Source organism: Macaca mulatta, chromosome 19, assembly GCF_049350105.2.
Source record: "Macaca mulatta isolate MMU2019108-1 chromosome 19, T2T-MMU8v2.0, whole genome shotgun sequence".
NCBI classification, from domain to species: domain Eukaryota; kingdom Metazoa; phylum Chordata; class Mammalia; order Primates; family Cercopithecidae; genus Macaca; species Macaca mulatta.
The window spans coordinates 1,985,733-2,012,030 of NC_133424.1; the positions used below are offsets into that span (position 1 = coordinate 1,985,733).

At 56.8% G+C, this 26,298-nt stretch overlaps 1 protein-coding gene and 1 pseudogene across 2 annotated transcripts in view; one reads left to right on the forward strand and one right to left on the reverse strand.

Moving 5' to 3' along the window:
• Positions 1 to 1,387: 1,387 nt before the first annotated feature.
• NDUFS7 (NADH:ubiquinone oxidoreductase core subunit S7) overlaps positions 1,388 to 26,298 on the forward strand; it is a 90,584-nt gene continuing 65,673 nt past the window's right edge. The window contains exon 1 of one of the 2 annotated variants that reach the window (XM_077978893.1): positions 1,388 to 1,392. The gene's annotated coding sequence lies outside the window, so the exon portion shown is untranslated. The remainder of the gene's footprint in view (positions 1,393 to 26,298) is intronic. The other variant, XM_077978891.1, reaches the window with a different exon arrangement.
• Positions 10,808 to 25,004, reverse strand: LOC100423892 (uncharacterized; annotated as a pseudogene).

The following is a 26,298-nucleotide window of genomic DNA, read 5'->3' on the forward strand; positions in this document are numbered from 1 at the left end:
AGCCCCAAGTTGGGCCCCAGGATCTGGCTCAGCTTAGAGAGAGACCAGCTGCCCATGGGGTGCCCTGGCTGAGTCAGTGTCTTCGTCTGAAGCAGGGAGACCGTGGCTCCCTCTCCCAGCACAGAGGCTGCCCTTGGCAGTGGGCATGGGGTGGACCTGGTTCAAGTCCCGGCTGAGCATTCAAGGGCTGGGAGCAGCCTCTGTTGGGTCGGGTACAGGGAGACCCCGTTCTAGCTCACAGGGAGGCCCCCGTGGGGCCCACACAGCTGCAGGGTCCTCCCTGGGCCCTTCCCTTCGACCCAAGCCCGGGGAGGGGGTGGAGGGTGCGGGGGGGCAGTTTTCAATTACGGAGAAGCTAATCTCCCAGTGAGGGCCGTTCTGGGGCCCAGTAAATCTATTATGAGAAGCCTCTAAATGTATGTAAAACCGGCCTCCGACAATCCGGGGATTAGGCTGTCGGGAGGGGAAACCGAGGCGCAGGCCGCCTGGCGGATTAGCGCAGCGGGGCCCCTGGAGGGTTGGGGGGAGCAGTCCCCGGAGGTCCAGGGCAGAGGGAGAGAGGTCCTCTGAAGAAGCCAGCACCCATTTTATAGCTGGGGAAACTGAGGCCGGGGAAAGCCCCCCCCCAGGCGTCCCCTCTCAATGTCAAGGGCACTTTTGCTGGCCACTCCTTCCTTTGTCGCAAACCCAGGGGTATTTTCCCACGAGGTGGCCTCGGTGGGTTGGAAGGATGGGGAGCTGGGGACCCCAGGGCTACGATCGTGGGACCCCTGCACCCAGCTTAAGGCTCCGTGGCCCGGCCTGCATCTTCTGCCGGCGTCCCAGACCCTTTGAAGCTGCCCCATCCTTTGGTGCTTTTGAAATGTCTCTTTTAATCACCTACTGTTTGCCAAGCCAGAGGCGGCAAAGGTAACAGAAGAGGGGATGCCAGTGCCCTGGCAGCTCAGGGCACTCGCCGAAGACAAAGGCAGCCAGAAGAGGCCTTTGCCAAGGACTCCCGCTTCCGCAGGGAGGTGGGGAGGAGGAGGTCACCCTACAGAAGTGTGGTGAGGCCACTCCAGGCCCGAGGGAAGGCCTGGTGGCCGAACGGAGACATGAGCTGAGGAGCCCCGTGGCTGGGCTGCTCCTGAGGGTGGCAGGGAGCTCTCAGAGGGTTTGAGCCTAAGTGGCATCCGTGGCAGGACCATGGACCCCCAAGCCCTTGGGGTCCACGCTTGGGAGCACAGCTTCCTCAGTGTGGCCCCACACTCTCCCAGGCTCACCCAGCCCCCTCGAGTAGGGCCTGCTCACCCTCCTGCCCGTGGGGCCCTTGGTCCAGCAGTTTCCTCTCCTGGACACTGTCCCCACCTGCTGAAGTCCGTCCAGGAGCCCCAGTGCAAGAGGAGGGGGGGGCAATGCCCCTTCTCACCCCCACCTAGTGGAGTTCGCAGGCAGCTGGCAGCTGGAGAAACTGAGGCATGAGGCTGGGAGCGGTGGCTCATGCCTATAACCCCAGCACTTTGGGAGGCTGAGGCGGGCAGATCACCTGAGGTCAGGAGTTCGAGACCAGCCTGGCTAGCATGGTGAAACCCCGTCTCCACTAAAAATACAAAAATTAGCCGGGAGTAGTGTCGTGCGCCTGTAATCTCAGGTACGCGGGAGGCTGAGGCAGGAGAATTGCTTGCATCCAGGAGGCGGAGGTTGCAGTGAGTCAAGATTGTGCCACTGCACTCCAGCCTGGGGGACGAGAGTGAAACTCCGTCTCAAAAAAGAAAAGAAAAAATTGAGGCATGAGCTGACAGCCGTTTCTGCAGGCCTCGGGCGGCACCCGATAGGGCCTTCGCGGGGCCCCTGGCCTGGCCCGGGTCCAGCCACCAGCTTGTCCCTGCCTCCCGGTTGCTGGGGAATGAAAAGGAGGCGAGTGGTTTCTGTGACTCGTTCAGGCCCAGGCCTCCGAATTCCTCCAAGTCCCAGGCGAGGGGTTGTGCAAAGCTGCAGCAGGGTGGGACCGTCCCAGTGAGGGTGACCCTGGCGTCCAGGCCATGGTGGGCTTGCTCTGTGACCTGGGAGGGGGTGTGTGCCTGTCTGTGACTCAGTTTCCTCGTCCGTGTCATCAGCAACCACCAGATGCCGTTCCCAGCACTGGGTGGGGGCAGAGGGCCTGAGGGGTGTTGGGGGGTGCTCCAGGCGCCCCTGTCCCCCGCCCGGCCGTCAGTCAGCCTAGCCGGGCCCCCTTCAAGTCGTCACGGCCCAGCAGCGGCCACGGGAGGGATTATTCCGGCCTGTCCAGGGTGGACTGAAGTGGAACCAGGGCTGACGAGCGGAACGCACCCCCGCAGACCTGGCCCGCCCGCCTTTGTCTGCTGCCAGCCCCCCACCCACCTGCCGTCATGGACCCCGCCTCCCGTGCCTGAGCCCCATTTCTCTGGGGGCCGGGCTGCCTCCCTCACGTGGCCCCTGCCTGGCCAAAGCCCTGCAGCTTCTCGGCCCGCTCCATCTGCTGGCTGCCTCAGTTTCCCCATCTGCAGCATGGGCGTGCGGGGTCCCTCTCGTCGGCTCATTGGCGGCTGAATGGGGGCTGTGTGGGCAGAGGCGCCTGGCGGGGGCACAGGCTCTCCCGGGGCTTTCCCAGGGTGCTCAGGGGTCCCTCTGCCCAGTCCCTCCACTGAGCCTTTGTCCAGGAAATTCGAGGTGGCAGGGAGAACGGATCCGCTCTCGGCCTGAATGGAGCCGCGGCAAATGCTGTTGACCCCTGACCCCAGCCTCCTAATCCCGGGGTTAAGGCTCTCACCAGAGAGGGGCCCTGGGAGATGAGCTGGGGCACGACCCCCGCCCCGGGCACCAAGGGGGGCTTCCGGGTCAGGGTCTGAGGGGCTGCAGGAGGACGCGGCTGCCCCGTTGGCCACGTGCCCGGTCATCACCTCTCAGAGGCCAACACGGGAAACTGAGGCGTGGAGGAGCCCTTGTAAGCCCCACAGCTCTGGGGTGGGAGCCAGGCCCGGCCGCCTGCAGGGAGGGACACAGGGCCGGCAGATGCCCCTCTGTGTCACCAAACAGGAATTCTGGGACGTCTGGCTGGTCCTGGAAGACGCGGCTAGCTTCTAAACCCCGAGTCTTCAGGAACCCCTCTGGGTACCTGGCCCCTGTGTGTCCCCCCAGGAGCCCCTTGTCTGGAATAGGGGGAGGGGCTTTTCTGGCCACCCTCTGCCGCTCTAGATTTACCCAGTGTCTTCAGGAGGAAGAAATGAAGGAAGTGAAAGGAGGCGTCCTCATGCCTGCCAGCTGCTGCAGTTGAGCCCCCGTGCCTTGTGGCTACTTAGAGGCCTCAGCTAGCAGCATCCACCGCAGATTAAAAGATTCTCCGTCGCAGGCTGGGACGCGCTCACACGCTTGGGCGCCCCTGCTCCCCGGTGGCCGTGTGTCTGTTCCACCCTGCCGAGCTGTTCCCCACGATCAATTTCAATTTGGCCCGGTCTCTGCTTCTGCAGCACGACCCTCCTTGGGGGCTGGTGGAGGGGAAGGAGTTGCTGGCTTCCGCAGCCCTCCCTCCAGGTCCCTGGGACCGTTGCCTGCGATGAGAGTTCCGCTGGCCTGCCTCTTTTTTCTGGGCCTCAGTTTCTCCGGGTGTGGAACGAGGGCGCAGGGCAGCACAGTGTGGAGCCAGCCTGATTTTCATCCAGCCTCATGCAGTCACCGAATGCCCGCCGTGCGCCTGACCCTGGGCTGCACCCTGGGGCACCGTGGGGGTCACAGCAGGCGAACTTGAGTAGGAGGCAGAGGAAGGGGAGGAAGAGCGTTCCTGCAGGGGTGAGGCTGTGTGCAGAGGGGTAGAGGGGGGAGGCAGGAGGGAGCATCCAGCCCTGGGGGAAACGGTTAAGGTGAAGCCACAGAGGAAGGTGCACAAGCCCAGGCAACAATATTACTTGACAGCTAACGTTTCTGTATTTATTTTTTGAGACAGTCTCACTCTGTCACTCAGGCTGGAGTGCGGTGAGCTGAGGTGCCATCTCAGCTCACTGCAGCCTCAAACTCCCTGGCTCAAGTGATCCTCCCATCTCAGCCTCCCATGTAACTGGGATCACAGATGCCACCACGCCAGGCTAATGTATTTATTTATTTATTTAGAGACAGAATTGCTCTGTCGCCCAGGCTGGAGTGCAATGGTGCAATCTTGGCTCACTGCAACCTCCACCTCCCGGGTTCAGGTGCTTCTTCCTTAGCCTCCCGAGTAGCTGGGATTACAGGTGCACCCCACTATGCCTGGCTTGTTTATTTATTTGTTTATTTATTTATTTTTGAGACAGTCTTGCTCTGTCACTCAGGCTGGAGTGCAGTAATGCGATCTCAGCTCACTGCAGCCTCGACCTCCCTGGCTCAAGTGAGCCTCCCATCTCAGCCTCCCAAGTAACTAGGACCACAGGTGTGCACCGCCACACCCGGCTAATTTATTTATTTGTTTATTTATTTAGAGACAGAGTCTTGTTCTGTCGCCCAGGCTGGAGTGCAGTGGTGCAATCTCAGCTCACTGCAACCTCCACTTACCGAGTTCAAGCGATTCTCCTGCCTCAGCCTCCCGAGGAGCTGGGATTACAGGCACCTGCCACCACGCCCAGCTAATTTTTGTAATTTTAGTAGAGATGGGGTTTCACCATGTTGCCCAGACTGGTCTTGAACTCCTGAGTGCAAGTGATCCACCCGCCTCGGCCTCCCAAAGTGCTGGGATTACAGGCGTGAGCCACAGCGCCTGGCCAATAGCCAACATTTATTGAGTGCTTTACTGTGTACCATGTCAGCCAGCAGGCTTTCCCTGCCTCATCTCCCTGGAACCTCCCAAGGATCCTCTAATACCCACTTTACAAATGAGGAGACTGAGGCCACAGATAGAGGCCGCTGGGAGGTGAGGGAAGGAGGCCACGGCCATGCTGGCGTTGGCAGCACTGGGGTTTCGGACCCAGCTCGGACCTGTCCGGGTCCCTGGCAGGACTGCGGTGCGGCTGGCTCCTTCCTCTGCGCGCTGCATTCCTTCCTTTCAGGCCTCCAGGCTTCCCTCCTTTTCCGGGGTGGCCGTGGAGGAACCTACATAGGCTCCTGGGTGCCGGAGTTCGATCTGAACCTTCCCGCTCATTCTGCGTGACCCTGGGGGCGTGCCTGGCCCTCCCGTGCCTCAGTTTCCCTGGCCGCACCTGCCGGACTGTGCGCCCCCCGACCCCCCACAGCCGGGGCGCCGTCTCTGGGCCCCCCGCGGCTCCGGGCTCTGGCCGCCGCTAGGTGGAGCGAGGAGGCCGGTGGAGACGGCGGCGCGGGCAGACGGGCGCTCGGAGCTGCAGAGGCCAGGGAGCCGGACTGGCGCGCGGGCAGGGCTGCGTGGACACCCGCGGCCCCTCGGCGCTCGGAGCTCCGCCCCGCAGACAGCGAGCGCCCCTGGGAGGCCCAGCCGGACAGTCTGCAAGGGGCCCGCTCCGGGCGCAGGAGGGCGGCGTCCGGGGCGCGTGGTTTGGGTCGGTCGGGACCGGGATCCCGGAGCAGGCAGGCTCAGAGGTCTGGATGGTCAGGGCGGCCTCAGGTGCTGGTGAGCCCCCCTGGCTGGACCTGGGGTCCTAGCTTCATGTCCACCTCCTGGAGCCTCAGGTCTGGGTCTGATGCCCCAACAGGAACCCCAAGCCCTGGCCACCACCCTTCCTCACCTCTGCTGCCCCTCCACTGCCCCGGCCAGTGGTTTGTGCCATAATCCTCTTGGAAGACCCATTTTTCACAGGAGGAAACTGAGGCACAGAGCGTTCTGTCAGTCACAGAACAGCTGGGTCCCTCCTGTGTGATGAGCGCCCCTGGGTCCTCCTGTGTCGTGACCACGCCCGCGTCCACTTTCTGGGTCGTGGGCTGCACAACGTCACCGCTCCAAATACCCTCCCATGGGTGCTGTGGGTGGTTTCCTTGGTCTTGGGACGGTCCTCTCTACTCAGGCAGGGATACCCGTCTGGGTTCACCCCTTACTGCCGCTGCCAGGCAGGGCTGGTGAGGCCGTTTACACCCTGGGGGCCGTCTGGTGCGGCTGCAGCTTCCCACATCACGGCTGAGGAGAGGGTCCTACCCACGGGTGCCCTTGGTGGGTTCAGCTGGCCCCTGCTGCAGGATCCTGGTTGATTTCCAGTACTCCTGGCCTCGCCACTGTCATTCCCGCTGGGCGTGATGAACACCTGCTGTGCCATGCTCTCGGGCAGCTCTCCGGGGTCATGGAAACTTCTGTGCCTCAGTTTCCTCCTCTGGAATGTTCAAATCCTTAGAGAAATAAGCTGGAAGACCTGGGAGCAAGACGGCTTGGGTTTCCAGGTCGGGGGGGCCAGATACAACCCCAAGGCTTTGGGAGGTAAGGAGACACCTGCTGCTCCATCTGGACCCGTGCCCGCGAGCTCTGCTGCTCTGCACCTGGCCCATGACTCTGTCCACTTGCCCCATATGGGTTCAAGGCACCAGGAATCAAGAATCCGGCCCTCTGGGCCGGATGCGGACTCAGTGGCTCACGCCTGTAATCCTGGCACTTTGGGAGGCCGAGAGGGGTGGATCACCTGAGGTTAGGAGTTTAAGACCAGCCTGGCCAATGTAGTGAAACCCCGTCTCTACTGAAAATACAAAAGTTAGCCAGGTGTGGTGGCACGGGCCTGTAATCCCAGCTACTCAGGAGGCTGAGGGTGGAGAATTGCTTGAACCTGAGAGGTGGAGGTTGCAGTGAACCAAGATATCACGCCCCTGCACTTTAGCCTGGGGATAGAGCGGGAGGGAGGGAAGGAGGGATCGATTCAGCCCTCTTTCCTCCCCTTCCTGCTCACTCCGACCCAACCTCCCAGTTCTGTCTTTAGAACAAGCTGCTTTTGTCTCTGCCCCAGGGACTTTGCACAGCCTGCTCTGTCCCTGCACGTGGCCAGCCCAGCAGCTCCCTCGCTGCCCACCTGTGGCCGGCCACATCCCTCCAATCTTCAGACACCCATTTTTTTTTCTTTTTCTTTTCTGTTTTATTTTTTTGAGTTGGTGGGGGTGGTCTCCAACTCCCGAGCTCAAGTGATCCTCCCGCCTCAGCCTCCCAAAGTGCTGGGATCCCAGGCGTGAGCCACCTCGCCTGGACTTGACACCCATTTTTATGTTCAGTTTGACAATATTTGTGACAAGTGAGTCAGAGATGATACAGCAAGGGGACGAAGACATGTTCCCTTCCCTCTAGAAAGTCACAGTCACGCACAGAAGACAGAAGGCTTGCAGCACACAGCGACGGGATAAAGGAAGCAGCTCTGCAACAGAGTGAGTGGCTCTCAACTTTTCATCACTGAGATATAATTCACAGACCATGAGGTTCACCTGCTTATAGGTGTAATCCAGTGACTTTTAATGTATTTGCAGAGTTGTGCAAACATCACTTCTGTCTAGTTCCAGAATGTTCTCATCACCCCAGAAGGAAACCCTATCCCCATTAGCTGTTGCTCCCCGTCCCCACCCCAGCCCCGGCACCCACGCATCCCCTCCCTGCCTCTATGGATTGGCCTGTCCTGGACATTTCATAGAAATGGGATCACAGACTGGGTGCAGTGGCTCACATGCCTGTACTCCCAGCACTTTGGGAGGCCGAGGCGGGTGGATCACCTGAGGTCAGGAGTTCAAGACCAGCCTGGCCAACATGGTGAAACCCTGTCTCTACTATAAATACAAATAAATTAGCCGGGCGTGGTGGTGGGTGTCTGTAATCCCAGCTACTTAGGAGGCTGAGGCAGGGAGAATTGCTTGAACCTGGGAGGCAGAGGTTTCAGTGAGCCAAGATTGTGCCACTGCAGTCAGCGTGGGCAACAAAGCAAGACTACGTCTCAAAAACAAAAACAAAAAAACCCTGAAACTCAGATGGTGACCCTCCCCTGCCTCAGTCCTACGATGGCTCCCTGTGCCCCAGGATTAACTCCCACTCCCGGGCCTGGCTGGGCACAGGGCAAAGCCAGAAGAACTTGAAAAAGCCAGAGGGTCCCGGCTCAGTGAGGAATGGGAGGTGCTTCCTTCTACCCATATAGGAGCCTAAGAGAGCTGCGAGAGTGGGAAGTGGGGTTGCCCCGATTTTCCAGGGCAGGAAACCAAGGCTGGGGGTTGGGGCTAACACCCAGGTCAGGGCCCTGGGTCTCGCTGCCCAGAGGCTCCGGTGAGTGAGGCTTATGGCAGCATGAAGCTGCGCCCGCCGGACCCGCCTCCCGCCTGCCATTCCCGCTGGGGAGGGAAGGGCCGCTCTGGGCAGCTCAGGGGCCCCACCGCTGTTTCCGGGCTCTCGGTCGGGTGGGGAGGGCCGTTGTCAGAGTCCCCCTGAGACCGTGGGGAACACTGCCTGCCTAATGAGGGTCCCTGGGGCCTCTGCCCAGTTCGGACTGGGGAATAAAGGCCCCCTCTTCCATTCCGCTGTTTCTCCGCCCCCCGCCGTAATAGGATTGAGACTTTTGAAGTTAATAGGAAACGGGGCAGGCTCCCACGTAGAGAATGCGGACGCAGAGGGCTTAGAGGGCCTTTTGTGAGCCCGGCCGGGAGGCTCCCCCCGCCGGCCGGTTGTGATGAAAGCACCGTGAAATATACAGTGTCAGGACGCCCCTTGCACCATGACAGGCCTCTTTACTTAAAGAAAAGAAGGGGGGAAAATCCCCCACCAGTTGTACATGTGCATGTGAACGCACACGTATGTGTACGCAGTGCTCTGGCCCGGCCGGCCGCTGGGACGCTGTCCACACGGTGCCCACCCGAGGCCTCTGCTCAGCCAGGAGGGTTGGGATTCATTCCAGCAGCCAGGAGTTCGGTTTTCTTTTTTTTGTTTTTGTGTTTTGAGATGGAGTCTTGCGCTGTCACCCAGCCTGGAATGTAGTGGCATGATCCCTGCTCACTGCCACCTCTGCCTCCCAGGTTCAAGCGATTCTCCTGCCTCAGCTTCCCGAGTAGCTGGGATTACAGGCACCTGCCACCATGCCCAGCTAATATATATATATATATATTTTAAATTTTTATTTTAGTAGAGACAGGGTTTTGCCATGTTGGCCAGGCTGGTCTCGAACTCCTGACCTCAAGTGATCCACCCGCCTCGGCCTCCCAAAGTGCTGGGATTACAGGCGTGAGCCACTACGCCTGGCTGAGTTTGGGGTTTTGGATGCTGGGCCTAAGAGTCAGAGGCCATTCATCACTCAGGGCAGGCAGCCTCACCCAAGGCTCACTCTTCTCCCCTTACGCACCTCCAGAGACGGCAGGCTCACCACCTAGCAAGGCTCCTAGACAAGGCTTCCTTGCGTGTGGCTGCAGAAGAAGGTGAAGGTGACACCTTTCAATGTCACTGAGGAAAAATGACAAGGGACAGAAGGGAAGGCAATTTTTTTTTTTTTTTTTTTTTGAGACGGAGTCTCGCTCTGCCACCCAGGCTGGAGTGCAGTGGCCGGATCTCAGCTCACTGCAAGCTCCGCCTCCTGGGTTCACGCCATTCTCCTGCCTCAGCCTCCCGAGTAGCTGGGACTACAGGCGCCTGCCACCTCGCCCGGCTAGTTTTTTGTAGTTTTTAGTAGAGACGGGGTTTCACAGTGTCAACCAGGATGGTCTCGATCTCCTGACCTCGTGATCCGCCCGTCTCAGCCTCCCAAAGTGCTGGGATTACAGGCTTGAGCCACCGCGCCCGGCCGGCAATTTTTTTTTTTGAGACATGGCCTCACCCCCATTCCCCAAGCTGGAGTTCAGTGGTGTGATCTCACCTCATTGCAGCCTCCACGTCCTGGGCTCAAGTGATCCTCCCATCTCATTTTTGCATTTTTTTGTAGAGGTGGGGGTCTCACTACGTAGCCCAGACTGGTCTCGAACTCCTGGGCTCAAGGGATCCTCCTACCTCAGCCTCCCAAAATGTTGGGATTACAGGCGTGAGCCACTGCTCCTGCCTCAGCCTCTTGAGTAGCTGGGATTACAGGTGCCCGCCACCGCGCCCAGCTAATTTTTGTATTTTTAGTAGAGACAGGGTTTCATCATGTTGGCCAGGCTGGTCTCGAACTCCTGACCTCATGTGATCTGCCTGTATCGGCCTCCCAAACTGCAGGGATTACAGGTGTGAGCCACCGCGCCCGGCCCAAGAAGGCAATTTCTAAAACAGCTTTACTGAGATACTCACGTAGCATACAGTTCATTCATTTAAAGAATACAATTTTTTTTTTTTTTTTTTGGTATTTTTAGTAGAGACGGGATTTCACCACGGGATTTGGCCAGGCTGGTCTCACACTCCTGGTCTGAGGTGATCCACTCACCTTGGCCTCCCAAAGTGCTGGAATTACAGGCGTAAGTCACCACACCTGGCCTAAAGTATCCATCAACCCAATCAACTTTCTTTTTTTTTTGCCCAGGCTGGAGTGCAGTGGCACCATCTCGGCTCACTGCAAGCTCCGCCTCCTGGGTTCCCACCATTCTCCTGCCTCAGCCTCCCTAGTAGCTGGGACTACAGGCGCCCGCCACCATACCCGGCTAATTTTTTGTATTTTTTTTTTTTTTTAGTAGAGACAGGGTTTCACCATGTTAGCCAGGCTGGTCTCGAACTCCTGGCCTCAGGTGATCCACCCGCCTCGCCCTCCCAAAGTTCTGGGGTTACAGGCGTGAGCCACCACGCCCAGCCTAAAGTATACAATTGATTTGTTTTATTTTCTTCACAAAGCTGTGTGTCCATCAACCCAATCAACTTTAGAACATTTCCATCACCCCAAGAGGAAACCCCGTTCCCGCCCCGGCACCCACACATCCCCTCCCTGTCTCTATGGATGGGTCTGCCCTGGACATTTCATAGAAATGGGATGACACACTACGTGGCCTTTTGTGTCTGGCGTCTCTCACTGAGCGTGGCGTCCTCAAGGTGCATCTGCGCCGCGGCCTGGGTCAGAGCCTCGCTCCTTTTCATGGCTGAGTCGTGTTCCAGTGGGTGGATGGCCGCGCTGCGTTTGCCCCATTGTTGTGTTGATGGACATTTGGGCTGTTCCAGACGTTTCTGAGTGTGCAGGGAATGCTGTTCTTGCGAACTCTTCCAATGGCCCTGGATTTGGGCCTTTGACCCTCACAGAAGGCCAGGCAGAGGCCAGGCAGGTCCCACCAAGGCCAGAAGCAAGAGGGCGTGTTCCCCAGCAGGGCCTGGCGTGCGTTCGGGGCATGATACGTGGAAACAGCTTCCAGGCCTGGCCCTGTATCTCCCAGCTGGCCCCGCCACTTCCGGAGGTGACCCGGCCACCCTGTGACGCTGTTTCTTCGTCGGCAAAGGTGGCGGTAATGGGGGCTCTGTGGCGGCAGCTGTTGTCATGGCGTGGCAGCTGCACGCAGGAGGGCTCGTCCACGGGAGGGAGGCTTTCCGCAGGCGGCCCCTGCCCGTTTGAATGCTCCTGCAGACGGCCGTGTCATTCCCGTACCGCAGGCTGGGTGGGTGGAGAGGGTGTCTGTGTGTCCGGGGTTCCCCAGATTTCCGTTCAGACCCGTGGGAAGTCCACTTCCCTGCTGTGGGCTCCAGCATCGGGAGGGGTGGTCCGTGTGGAGCAACGTGTGGCCCTGTACCCTCTACGGGAAATCCCGGGGAAAGGAGGGTGAAGGGGGCGGGAGTGTCCCGGAATCTGGTTGAGCTTTTGTGGCCCCCATGGATGCCTGCAGCCCGCCCAGCGGCACGGGAAGCCCCCTTGCCCGCCGGCTGGAAGGGGAGGGAGGGAGGTGGCAGGAGGTGGGTGGAGGGGCTGCTCTTCCCTGGGGGCGCCGGGGGGAGACCTGTCCCTGCCAGAGCACGGCGGCTGGCCACCCCCTAGCCCTTTGGTGGCAGCTGTGCCCTGTGGTGGGCAGGGTGATGCGTGGGTCACCTGCCCCTGCGGCGGGCCCAGCGCCCTCCTGTCTTCTCAGACCCTCCAGAGGAGGCAAAGGGGATCTCCCAGACAGAGTGAGAACACGTTGTTCCTTCAGGGGCAGCAAAACCAGTGCAGGTACTGCCCACCGGGGTCAGACATCAGAGGGACAGCCACAGAGACAGACAGAGACAGTCAGAGTCAGAGAGAGACAGATGGAGACAGAGAGAGACAGATGGAGGCAGAGACAGAGAGAGAGACACGAATGGAGGCAGAGAGAGTCAGAGATGGAGGGAGGAAGAGACAGAGAGAGACAGTGATAGAGAGAGAGACAGAGACAGAGATAGAGCCAGTCAGAGAGAGACAGAGACACAGGGAGACGAGGGAGACAGAGAGAGATGGAAGGAGGGAGAGACAGAAACAGAGACAGAGAGAGACAAAGGGAAACAGAGACGGAGAGACAGAGACAGAGAGGGAAAGAGACTGGGGGTGGCTGTGCAGGGCAATGGGCCGAACGCTCCATCCCGGCTTCCTGGCCCCTGGGCCCCCGTCTCCCAGCTGTGATTGGCCTGCTCTGGCCTTGGGCTCCACCTGATTTTTCTGGGTTTGGGGTTGAGGGTGCAGGAGGCCCTGGCAGGACAGGACTCTGGGTCCCCAGGGGCCACCTCACCCTCCCACCCCGGAGTCACAGTACTTAGGCATCTCCCCATCAGTGGGTGACACGTGCCCAGCGGGGACTCGGAAAGGGGCTGGGGCACCTCGGGCTCTTCTCAGCTCAAGTGTCCCAGGAGTTTGTCAAGGGGCCCACAGCCAGCCCGCAGCTAATGCTCAGGGGAACCCGCCTCTACCAGGTGCCAGCCCAGGTGGGGCGGGGGAGCCTCAGGCCCTGCCCTCGGGTGCTCACAGCGTCTCTGGGACCTAGCAGAGGTCAGTGAGGGCTGAGGAAGCTTCATGCTGGGGTCTTTTTTTTTTTTTTCTTTTGAGGCGGAGTCTCGCTCTGTCGCCCAGGCTGGAGTGCAGTGGCACGATCTCGGCTCACTGCAAGCTCCGCCTCCGGGTTCCCGCCATTCTCCTGCCTCAGCCTCCCGAGTAGCTGGGACTACAGGCGCCGCCACCACGCCCGGCTAATTTTTTTGTATTTTTAGTGGAGACCATGCTGGGGTCTTGGTGCAGGAGGTGGGGGAGGGGATACGAAAAGGCTTGAGGGGAGGGCCCAGATCCATTAATGGACACTGAGGCTGCTTGGTGTCTCCCTGGAAGATCTGTTCACATCCTGGACCCCGAAACTTGTGAACGGGACTTGATTTAGAAATAGGGTCTTTGCGGCCAGACGCATTGGCTCCCGCCTGTAATCCCAGCACTTTGGGAGGCCGAGGCGGGCGGATCACAAGGTCAGGAGATCGAGATCATCCTGGCTAACACAGTGAAACCCCGTCTTTACTAAAAATACAAAAAAATTAGTTGGACGTGTTGGCGGGCGCCTGTAGTCCCAGCTACTCGGGAGGCTGAGGCAGGAGAATTGTGTGAACCCGGGAGGCGGAGCTTGCAGTGAGCGGAGATCACGCCACTGCACTCCAGCCTGGGCGACGGAGCGAGACTCCGTCTGAAAAAAAAACAAAGAAGGCCTTTGCAGATGTGACCAACATATGACGAGGTCATTCGACTGGGCCCTGGCGCAGCGTGACTGGCGTCCATATAAAATACACATGCCCTGACTGGGCACTGGTGAAAAGGAACTGTTCCTTCAATCCCAGTCCCCACCTCTGGATGTTGCATAACCATTGTTTATGGCACCAGAAACTTCATCTCTGTAAACCACTTGGAGGGGTGTCTGGCACCAAGTCCCCCGTTCATGAGTGTTTGAAAATGGAATACAAATAAAATAGAAAAAATATAAAGAGAGAGCTGGTGCCTACACTCGGGGAGCCTACAGGACATGAGCTTGAAAGAGCCGGTTATCTCCCTGTCTCTCTGTCTCTCTCTCTCTGTCTTGGAAATGTCTAAGGGGGCAGGCAGGAGGGCTTCCTGGAGGAGGGGTCCTTTGAGCTGAGTTCAGAAGGGCGAGAAGGAGCCGGGTTTCTCATGGAGCAGCCAGTGCAAAGGGCTGAGGGCAGCCTGGAGCCTGGTGTGTCCTTCAGGGAGCTGGTGTGGCTGGAGCAGGGGATTCTAAGGCTGCTGAGGGCTTCATGGGCCGCAGGGAGGAGTTTGGTTTTTCTCTTGAAGGCACTGGGGAGCCACAGCAGAGTTTAGAGCAGAAGAGGGACATAATTTGTGCCCTGTGCCCGTGGTGAGAGGCGAGCAGGGAGGGCTGCCTGGAAGTGGGCAAGGACCTCAGAGCAGAATTCTGCCAGGGTGAAGCTTTGGAGGAAGTCTTCCTTTTCTCTTCTTTTCCCATCACGGGTTGAGAAATCAGAGGGAGAGGCATGGATGGAGCTTCTTGTGCCAGCGTGTGCAGGGGTTTTGGGGCCTGATACCCACCCCACGTGGGGACCAACCTGCCTGAGCCACCCCCTTTTCCCGCTAGAGGCTTCTCGTCAGTCCCTGGGGGCCCAGGGGTGACCTTGGGCCACAGGGAACATCCAGACCTGGGTCGGTGGCCTTGGCAGGTGCCCGGGGGATCTGCCCTCCGGTCCTTGTCTCAGTTTCCACAGCGGGTCAGGGGGGTCCCGGAGGCTGGGTGTCGGCAGCCCTGAAGATTTACGCTGCCGCCGGCCACACCCCGGGAGTCGGACCCTCCTCGGTGCCACTTTACAGATGGAGGAACTGAGGCGGGGGCTCTGGTCTTCACCCGGCTTGAGTTGCGGGGCTGGAACCCGAAGCGTTTCCCAGTTCCCAGGGCCTGAGCGCTCTGGCCAGTGTGTGTAACGCCCTCTCCCTGGATGCCTCAAGTTTAGGAAACGGCAGAGCCGCCCGGATTGAAATTCTCAGCCCGTGCACGCCCGGCGGAGAAATCCATAATGCATTGTTTAGACAGATGCCTTTAAACTGCGCCACGGCGTGGGGGTGGCGGCCGGGGGGCCTGTACTGGGAAGGTCACCCTTTTTTTCTGCACAAAGGTCAGCCGTAGACCGTTGCCAAGACAACGGCCGGCTTAAAGATGGAGGCTTAAGAACAGACAATTCCCCTCCCAAAGATGCCCCGTGCAAAGGGCCCGGCCGTGGGCTTGGGGGCTGGGGGCTTGGGAGGCTCAGGGGTTGTGAGGAGCTGAGGCTGGAGCACAGAGAGGGAGGAGTGGAGCACTGCGATGGCTTTGGGAGGCCCGGGAAGGAATGTGGGGGTCTGGGGGGCAGATCTTGGCTCGGCCCCTGCCAGGCTGTCTTCAAACCAGTGAGCCTGAAGGTTCCTGGCTGTGAAATGGGAACAATGTCTGCCCTTCAGGGTAGGAATCTCCAGGCTGGTCTGGTGTGGGAACCACTGTGTTAAACATGCAGACTGACCGGGCGTGGTGGCTCACGCCTGTAATCCCAGCACTTTAGGAGGCCGAGGGGGGCAGATTGTGACATCAGGAGATGGAGACCATCCTGGCTAACACAGTGAAACCCCGTCTCTACTAAAAATACAAAAAATTAGCCGGGCATGGGGGCGGGCGCCTGTAGTCCCGGCTACTTGGGAGGCTGAGGCAGGAGAATGGCGGGAACCCGGGAGGCAGAGTTTGCAGTGAGCTGAGTTCGAGCCACTGCACTCCAGCCTGGGCAATAGAGCGAGACTCTGTCTCAAAAACAAAACAAAACAAAAAAACATGCAGACTCTAGCCGGGCACAGTGGCTCACGCCTGTCATCCCAGCGCTTTGGTGGTTGTTTGTTTGTTTGTTTTTAAGATAGTCTCGCTCTGTCGCCCAGGCTGGAGTGCAGTGACAAGATCTTGGCTCACTGCAACCTCCGCCTTATAGGTTCAAGTGATTCTCCTGCCTCAGCCTCCCAAGTAGCTGGGACTACAGGCGTGTGCCATCACACCTGGCTAATTTTTTATACTTTTAGTACAGACAGGGTTGCACCATGTTGACCAGACTGGTCTTGAACTCCTGACCTCATTATCCACCTACCTTGGCCTCCCAAAGTGCTGGGATTACAAGTGTGAGCCACTGCACCTGGCCTCATCTCAGCACTTTAGGAGGCTGAGGTGGGAGGATTGCTTGAGTCCAGGAGTTTAAGACTAGCCGGGCAAAATAGCGAAATCCTGTCTTTATTAACAAATATATATAGGCCGGGCGCGGTGGCTCAAGCCTGTAATCCCAGCACTTTGGGAGGCCGAGGTGGGTGGATCACGAGGTCAGGAGATCGAGACTATCCTGGCTGACATGGTGAAACCCCGTCTCTACTAAAAATACAAAAAACTAGCCGGGCGTGGTGGCGGGCGCCTGTAGTCTCAGCTACTTGGGAGGCTGAGGCGGGAGAATGGCGTGAACCCGGGAGGCGGAGCTTGCAGTGAGCCGAGATCACGCCACTGCACTCCAGCCTGGGAGACACAGCGAGACTCCGTCTCAAAAAAAAAAAAAAAAAAAAAAATATATATATATATATTTATGGGGCCGGGCGCGATGGCTCACGCCTGTAATCCCAGCACTTTGGGAGGCTGAGGCGGGCAAATCGTGACATCAGGAGATTGAGACCATCCTGACTAACACTGTGAAACCCCGTCTCTACTAAAAATACACACACAAAAAAAATTAGCTGGGCGTGCTGGTGGGCACCTGTAGTCCCAGCTACTCTGGAGGCTCAGGTAGGAGAATGGTGTGAACCCAGGAGGTGGAGTTTGCAGTGAGCCAAGATCTCGCTACTGCACTCCAGCCTGGGCGACAGAGCGAGACTCCGTCTCAGAAAAAAAAAAATGCAGATTCGTAGGCCCTCCAGGGGGCTCGTGCTCTAGAAAGCTTGGGGGTCTTGGCCAACATCCTAGGTGTCTCCTGATCACAGCCTTTTGGGGTGAGGCCCCATGAGTGTGAGCTGGGACTCTGAGGAGACTTGGTTTCTCCTGCCCCCTTCCCCGAGCTGGGGCCGGAACCCTGGTGGCCCCTCTGGGCCGGAAGCGGACTGGAAGCTCAGATTTGCAAACCTGAGGGCAGAGGTCCCGGGAGCAATGAGATGGGCCTGAGACCCTCGGTCAGAGGTGGCTGTTTCTCGCTCTGCAGGATCTGAGGACCTTGGTGGCCAGCAGGGACGTGGCCAGGAGCTGGCCTCGGCTTTGGGGACTGAAGGCCTTTGCTGTCATAGCTTTTTGGTAGCTACATGAAAACGGTGCTGTTCACACAAACCAATCTCCCTGGAGGTGCTTTTAAGGACTGGTGAGAGCCACACGCCCTGATTACCATTTCATTTACCGGCGAGACTGCCTTACCTTTGCGACGGAGAGAACATCAGGAAGGTGACTGTTATTGAGGCAAAATTCACACAGCGCAAAAGTAACCTTTTTTTTTTTTTGAGACGGAGTCTTGCTCTGTCCCCCAGGCTGGAGTGCAGTGGCCGGATCTCAGCTCACTGCAAGCTCCGCCTCCCGGGTTCAGGCCATTCTCCTGCCTCAGCCTCCCGAGTAGCTGGGACTACAGGCGCCCGTCGCCTCACCCGGCTAGTTTTTTGTATTTTTTAGTAGAGACGGGGTTTCACCGTTTTAGCCGGGATGGTCTCGATCTCCTGACCTCGTGATCCGCCCGTCTCGGCCTCCCAAAGTGCTAGGATTACAGGCTTGAGCCACCACGCCCGGCCAAAAGTAACCATTTTAAAGTCAGCTTAATGATCTGTATCAGGCCTTACTCCCGTCCCCGGCCCCAGCCCTGACGCTACGGATCCGCTTTCTTCTTTCTTTTTTCTTTTCTTCTCCCCTCCCCTCCCCTCCCCTCCCCTCCCCTTTCCTCTCCTTTCCTTTCTTCCCTCCTTCTTTCTTTTCTTTTCTCTTTTCTTTTCTTTTTTCTCCTTTCCTTTCTTCCTTTCTTTTCTTTTTTTCTTTTTTTTTTTTTGAGACAGAGTCTCGCTCAGTCGCCCACGCTGGAGTGCAGTGGTGCAGTCTCAACTCACTGCAAGCTCCGCCTCCTAGGTTCATGCCATTCTCCTGCCTCAGCCTCCCGAGTAGCTGGGACTACAGGCGTCCACCGCCACGCCCGGCAAATATTTTGCATTTTTAGCAGAGACGGGGTTTCACCGTGTTAGCCAGGATGGTCTCGATCTTCTGACCTCGTGATCCACCCGCCTCAGCCTCCCAAAGTGCTAGGATTACAGGTGTGAGCCACCGCACCTGGCCTCTTTTCTTTCTTTTCTGTTTTCTTTTTTTTCTTTCTTTCTTCTTTCTAGACCTGTCGCCCAGGCTGGAGTGCAGTGGCATGATCTCAGCTCACCGCAACCTGCGCCTGCCAGATTCAAGCAATTCTCCTGCCTTGGCCTTCTGAGTAGCTGGGATTACAGGCGCCTGCCACCACGTCCGGTTAATTTTTGTATTTTTAGTAGAGACGGAGTTTCACGGTGTTAGCCAGGATGGTCTCGATCTCCTGACCTTGTGATTCAGCCGCCTAGGCCTCCCAAAGTGCTGGGATTACAGGTGTGAGCCACTGCACCTGGCCCACTTTATTTTTTTTTAATTATTTTTTATTTGGCTGGGCACGGTGGATCATGCCTGTAATCCCAGCATTTTGGGAGGCCGAGGCGGGCGGATCACGAGGTCAGGAGATTGAGACCAGCCTGATCAACATGTGAAACCCCATGTCTACTAAAAATACAAACTAGCTGGGCATGGTGGCGGGCACCTGTAGTCCCAGCTACTCGAGAGGCTGAGACAGGAGAATGATGTGAACCCAGGAAGTGGAGCTTGCAGTGAGCCGAGATCATGCCACTGCATTCCAGCCTGGAGGACCGAGTGAGACTCTGTCTCAAATAAATAAATAAATAAAAATAATAATTTTTTAAAATAATAAATTAAATGAATAAATTATTTATTTATTTTTTAAGATGGAGTCTCGCTCTGTCGCCCAGGCTGGAGTGCAATGGCGTCATCTCGGCTCACTGCAACCTCTGCCTCCCAGGTTCAAGCGATTCTCCTGCTTCAGCCTCCCAAGTAGCTGGGATTGCAGGCACCTGTCACCATGCTTGGCTAATTTTTGTATTTTTAGTAGAGACAGGGTTTTGCCATGTCGGCCAGGCTGCTCTCAAACTCCTGACCTCAGGTGATCCTCCCACCTCTGCCTCCCAAAGTGCTGGGATGACAGGGATGAGCCACCGCGCCCGGTCGAGCAGTTTTTAATTTTTGGAAAATGGGCATCTCCAGTGTGAGAAGCGTCTGGATGTGGGTTGTGGTTTGAGTGCCCTGAATTAGTTAAAGGCCTTCCTTCTTCTCTGTGGTTCCCTGCAGACCTGACGGTCCGTGATTCTGCAGATGTCAGGGCTGTACATAAGAGGGTGGAGGCCGGGCCAGCCCCAGCTCCTGCTCACACAGGGAATTAGTGTCAGAGCTAGGCTGGGGTCGAGAGGCGGGCTGCTGGGACATCTGCCCTTTCACCCCCATGCTGACTGCAACATCAAATTGCTGTCAGCCTGGCTGTCCGAAAAGAACGTACCTGGGGCTGGACGCAGTGGCTCACACCTGTCATCCTAGCTACTCAGGAGGCTGAGGCAGAAGAATCGCTTGAACCAGGGAGGCGGAGGTTGCAGTGAGCCGAGACTGTGCCACTGCACTCCAGCCCGGGTGACAGAGTGAGACCCCATCTCAAAAAAAAAAAAAAAAAAAAAAAACCAGACTAGGCACGGTGACTCACGCCTGTAATCCCAGCACTTTGGGAGGCCGAGGCTGGCAGATCACCTGAAGTCAGGAGTTTGAGACTAGCCTGGCCAACCCAGGCTGACCAACCCAATTTTTTTTCTCTCCTGAGAAAAAAAGAAAAAAAAAAAAATGCGGGAGGCTGAGGCCGGAGAATCGCTTGAACCAGGAGGCAGAGGTTATAGTGAGCCAAGATTGTGCCACTGCACTCCATCCTGGGCAAGAGAGGGAGATTCCATCTCAAAAAAAAAAAAAAAACTACAAAAATTAGCTGGGCGTGGCGGTACACGCCTGTAATCCCAGCTACTCGTGAGGCTGAGGCAGGAGAATCGCCTGAACCCAGGAGGCCGAGGTTTCAATGATCCGAGATCGCACGACTGTACTCCAGCCTGGGTGACAGAGCGAGACTCCATCTCAAAAAAAAAAAGAAAAAAAAAAGACATACCTGCTTTTCTCGCCAGTTAGGACAGGACATCGGGAACCTAGAAAATTTGACCGACACAGGCCGGGCGCGGTGGCTCAAGCCTGTAATCCCAGCACTTTGGGAGTCCGAGGCGGGTGGATCACGAGGTCAGGAGATCGAGACTATCCTGGCTAACATGGTGAAACCCCGTCTCTACTAAAAATACAAAAAACTAGCCGGGCGTGGTGGCGGGCACCTGTAGTCTCAGCTACTTGGGAGGCTGAGGCGGGAGAATGGCGTGAACCCGGGAGGCGGAGCTTGCAGTGAGCCGAGATCATGCCACTGCACTCCAGCCTAGGAGACACAGTGAGACTCCGTCTCAAAAAAAAAAAAAAAAAAAAAGAACCCCCACGTGTGTGTCCCCACCCACGTGTGTGTCCGGGCGTGGTCGCATACGCAGGCACCTTCCTTTCGCAAAGAGTGATGTTTTAGCTGCTGATATGTACCTGTTTGTCACTTCACACTGTGTTAATATCACAGCTCTTTTCCCATGTAAACCAGTCTTCTGGGACAGAATTTGTTTTTATTTTTATTACAAAATGTTTACTTTGAGACAGAGGCTTGCTCTATCGTTCAGGCTGCACGATCTCATCTCATGGCAACCTCTGTCTCCTGGGTTCCAACGATTCTCCTGCCTCAGCCTCTCGAGTAGCTGGAATTACAGGCACACACCAACCCCCACTAATTTTTGTATTTTTAGTAGAGATGAGGTTTCACCATGTTGGCCAGGCTGGTCTCGAACTCCTGACCTCAGGTGATCCACCCACCTCGGCCTCCCAAAGTGTTGGGATTACAGGCGTGAGCCACCGTATCCAGCCTTATTTTCACTTTCAGAGATGGGAGTCTCACTGTGTTGCCCAGTCTCACTGTGTTGCCTCGAAGTCCTGGGCTCAAGGGATCCTCCCCACTCAGTTTCCCAAAGTGCTGGGATTACAGGCGTGAGTCCTTGCGCCCGGCCCCGAGTTTTTAATCTTTGGCTTCTAGCAAGGTGCTGCTTCCTTTTAGCTTCTAGAATGTTCTCCGCCACAAACAAGATTAAAGTCTCCAACAACAAAACAAAACAAAAAACGCTTCCAAACTGCAACTCCTCGAGAGATGGCAGAGGCTTGTTTCAGACTCCAGTTGGGAAGGGGAGGTAGGGCGGGTGCTTCTCCGAGAAAGGCCCTGGTGTGGGGGAGGGGGGCTGAGGTTGGAGAGGGGGCACCCAGAGGCCAGGCGGGAAGGAGCCTTCCTGGGAGCCGAGGTCTCCACATTGCCACCATGGCTGGGGGTCACTCTCTGCACCACCCGAGATGTCTCCCGAGACTTCAGCTTTAAAAAGCTGTGTGGGGGGCCGGGCGCGGTGGCTCACACCTGTAGTCCCAGCACTTTGGGAGGCCGAGATGGGCGGATCACGAGGTCAGGAGATCGAGACCATCCTGGCCAACACGGTGAAACCCCGTCTCTACTAAAAATACAAAAAATTAGCCAGGCGTGGTGGCAGGTACCTGTGGTCCCAGCTACTCGGGAGGCTGAGGCAGGAGAATCACTTGAACCAGGGAGGTGGAGGTTGCAGTGAGCCAAGATTGTGCCACTGCACTCCAGCCTGGGCAACACAGACTCCGTCTCAAAAAAAAAAAAAAAAAAAAAAAAAAAAGGCTGTGTGGATTCCCCTGGGCCTCCGGAGTCCGGAGTGGGGGCTAGGAGCTGCCTGGGGAGGGGCTGGAAAGGAAGCAGCAGACAATGGGCTGGGCCGCACCCCTCCCCGGTTCCGGTTCCCCCCAAATCAGATGGACACGGCTGCAGAAAGCCGCGGCCGGGCGCTGGGCGCACAATGCCTGCTGTCGTCCCGTGTTTTCTGCCGTCCCCGCCTCCGTTGTCTGGGTCCCCTGGGGCGGCTGTGGAAATTGGGGTTTGAGAGCCCTTCCAGGCAGGCTCTCTTTGTGACTGTGTCATGCATCCTTTGGGAGACAGTAGGGGACACCTTCCCTTTCGCCCTCTGGATGAGGCAGGGGTGACAGCGTTGGTGCGTGTACCGGGTGCCGGAGGGCTCTCGGGAAGGAGGAGGGGGCCCGGCTCCCGGTCCCCTGTCACTGCTCAGTCCCGGTTGCAGGCATTGTGGGCACCGCCCATCCTGCTCACAGGAAGATCACTGTCCGCAGAGCATCCTGAGCTGTGACCTGCGTGTATTTCCCCATGGGGATGTGGGGTCTCCCTCACGTCAAGACAGTCGGTGTCGCACAGGCATTTAACCCACCGCTGCCACGGGATTGGGATCGGCCCAGCCCCGCTGTGGCAGGAGAGGGGCCTGGGAACCCACCAGCAGCCTAGTCCTGGAAGCTGCGTGTTGCAGATTATGGAAAATGTAGTGGCGCTCAGAACGAAACATCTGAAAATGGTGTTGAAAGAAAACAAGGACCCATCACTTTTGTGAATGTTCCCGGCAAGGACTCTCAGGCTGTGATGAGTGGTTTTCGTTTTTTTGTTTTGTTTAGTTTTGTTTTTTTGAGATGGAATCTCACTCTGTCGCCCGGGCTGGAGTGCAGTGGTACAATCTCGGCTCACTGCAACCTCTGCCTCCCGGGTTCAAGCAATTCTTCCGCCTCAGCCTCCCGAGTAGCTGGGATTACAGGCGCCCGCCACCATGCCTGGCTAATTTTTATATTTTTAGTAGAGACGGGGTTTCCCCATCTTGGCCAGGCTGGTCTCAAACTCCTGACCTCAAGCAATCTGCCCGTCTCAGCCTCCCAAAGTGCTGGGATTACAGGCGTGAGCCATCACGCCCGGCCCAGCAGTGATGAGTTTTACAGAATATACAGATTATTTAGTTTTTATTTTATTTTATTATTATTATTTTTTGAGATGGAATCTCGCTCCGTCTCCCAGGCTGGAGTGCAGTGGCACGATCTCTGCTCACTGCAACCTCCACCTCCCAGGTTCAAGCGATTCTCCTGCCTCAGCCTCCCAAGTAGCTGGGATTACAGGTGATTGCCACCACGCCCAGCTAATTTTTTGTATTTTTAGTAGAGACAGGGTTTCACCATGTTGACCAGGCTGGTCTCACCTCAAGTGATCCGCCTGCCTCGGCCTCCCAAAGTGCTGGGATTACAGATGTGAGCCACCTTGCCCAGCCTGTTTGTTTGTTTGTTTGTTTGAGACGGAGTTTCACTCTTGTCACCCAGGCTGGAATGCAATGGCATGATATCAGCTCACTGCCACCTCTGCCTCCCAGGTTCAAGTGATTCTCCTGCCTCAGTCTCCCAAGTAGCTGGAACTACAGGCAGTCACCACCACACATGGCTAATTTTGTATTTTTAGTAGAGACGGGGTTTCACCACGTTGGCCAGACTGGTCTCAAACTCATGACCTCACGTGATCTACCTGCCTCAGCCTCCCAAAGTGCTGGATTACAGGTGTGAGTCACTGCACCTGGCCAGGTACACCATTTTTAAAAAATAAAATAAGAAGCCCAGGCCAGGAGCATGGCTCACACCTATTAGCCCAGCACTTGTGGAGGCCAAGGCAGGAGGATCACTTGGGCTCAGGAGTTTGAGACCTGCCTGGAAATATAGTGAGACCTCATCTCTACAAAAATAAAAATTTAGCTGAGCGTGGTGGTGTGCACCTGTGGTCTTAACTACTCAGGAGGCTGAGGTGGGAGGATCTCTTGAGCCCAGGAGGTGGAGGCTGCAGTGAACTGTGATTGTGCCACTGCACTCCAGCCTGGGAAACAGAGTGAGACCCTGTCTCAAAAGAAAGACCCCCACCAAAAAAAAAATTTTCAAATGAAATTAAAAAAAAAAAAAAACCCAGTCTGGGCGTGGTGGCTCACACCTATAATCCTAGTACTTTGGGAGGCTGAGGCAGGTGGATCACTTGAGGTCAGGAGTTTGAGAACACCCTGGGTAACATAGAAAAATGCCATCTCTACAAAAAAGAAAAAATTAGCTGGGCGTGATGGTGTGTGCCTGTAATCCCAGCTACTTGGTAGGCTGACGTGGGAGGATCGCTTGAGCCCAGGCGGTTGAGGCTGTAGTGAGCTGTGATTTTGCCACTACACTCCAGCCTGGGCAACAGAGCAAGACTCTGACTGGAAAAAAAAAAAAAAAAAGGATTTGTCTGTGTGTGCGTGTGTGTGTTTTGCTGTCCCCCAGGCTGGAGTGCAGCGGCGCAATCTCGGCTCACTGCAACCTCTGCCTCCCGAGTTCAAGTGATTTTCCTGCCTCAGCCTCCTGAGTAGCTGGGATTACAGGCGTACACCACCACGCCCGGCTAATTTTTGTATTTTATTTATTTATTTATTTATTTATTTATTTATTTATTTTTTGAGACGGAGTCTCGCTCTGTCGCCCAGGCTGGAGTGCAGTAGCACGATCTCAGCTCACTGCAAGCTCCGCCTCCCGGGTTTACGCCATTCTCCTGCCTCAGCCTCTGGAGTAGCTGCGACTACAGGCGCCCGCCACCTCGCCCGGCTAGTTTTTTGTATTTTTTAGTAGAGACGGGGTTTCACCGTGTTAGCCAGGATGGTCTCGATCTCCTGACCTCGTGATCCGCCCGTCTCGGCCTCCCAAAGTGCTGGGATGACAGGCTTGAGCCACCGCGCCCGGCCAATTTTTGTATTTTAATAGAGACGGTTTCTCCATGTTGGCCAGGGTGGTCTCGAACTCCTGACTTCAGGTGATCCGCCCACCTCGGCCTCCCAAAGTGTTGGGATTACAGGGGCGTGAGCAACCGTGCCCGGCCGTATTTATGTATTTATTAAATAAAATAACTGGGCACGGTGGCTCATGCCCGTCATCCTGGCACTTTGGGAGGCCCAGATCACCAGCGCTTTGCACGCTGTGCCTGTTGGCCTCGGTTTCCCCACTAAAAACTTGTGATGATTACATGGAGCCCAGAACCATGAATAAAACACGAGGTCTGGAGTTAGTGCTTCCTCTCCTACAGCGAATGCATAATCAGCCCAAAACTGCGGCGACGAGGCGTCCGAGGCGGCCGCACCCATGCAGCGATCAATGATTCATGGCTCGATCTGCTAATTGCCTCTCGGGCCCAGCTTCGGGCTGATGCGTTTGACAAGGCGAGGAGTCCGAGACATGCATTAGGCACTCAGCAGCCCCCGCCAGCCCCAGAGGACGAGACTGCTTCCCCCTCCTGGGGGTGATCCGTCATTTTGTCCACGGGGGAGTTGGGGGGCTGGGGGTTAAGAGGGGCTGGATGCTTGGGCCCTGTTTGTAAACAGCATCGATTTCTGAGCTGAGATGCCGTGGCGAGGCCCGGAGCAGGGCTGTGTTCACAGCCGTGGAGGGGTCTGCCGGCCGCTGCCTGCTATGGAACCTTGGGTGGGGCTGGGGGCACAGGACCTCCTGCCTGACCTCAGACAGCCCCTCCTGCCAAGGAGAACTCCAGCTGCCAGTCGCAGTCATTTGTGCACCACTTGGAGGCAGAGCGGGGTCTCCGGAGGATGGCTGGTGCCCGGAATCTGCTGCAGTTTACAGGGCCCTGGTCCCCGCAGATGCTCCAGCTTCTCCTTAGGGCTTCCCGGCTAAGATGGACCTGCAAGTGTGTTTTGTTGTTGTTGCTATTTTTGGAGATGGAGTTTTACTCTGTTGCCCAGGCTGGAGTGCGGTGGCGCGATCTTGACCCACTGCAGCCTCCACCTCCTGGTTCAAGTGATTCTCCTGCCTCAGCCTCCTGAGTAGCTGGGATTACAGGCATCTGCCACCACACCCGGCTAATTTTTGTATTTTTTAATAGAGATGGGGTTTCACCATGTTGTCCAGGCTGGTCTCAAACTCCTGACCTCAGGTGATCCGCCTGCCTTGGCCTCAAAGTGCTGGGATTACAGGCATACATTTTATATATATATATATATTTTTTATTTTTATTTATTTATTTATTTTTTTGAGACGTAGTCTCAGTCTGTCGCCCAGGCTGGAGTGCAGTGGCGCAATCTCGGCTCACTGCAAGCTCCGCCTCCTGGTTCATGCCATTCTCCTCCCTCAGCCTCCCGAGTAGCTGGGACTACAAATACCCGCCACAGCGCCTGGCTAATTTTTTGTATTTTTAATAGAGATGGAGTTTCACTGTGGTCTCGATCTCCTGACCTTGTGATCCGCCGGCCTCGGCCTCCCAAAGTGCTGGGATTACAGGCGTGAGCCACCGCGCCCGGCCACATTTTGTATTTTTTAGTAGAGATGGAGTTTCACCACGTTGGCCAGGCTGGTCTCGAACTCCTGACCTCAGGTGATCCGCCCGCCTTGGCCTCCGACACTGTTGGGATCGCGGGGGGATCGCAG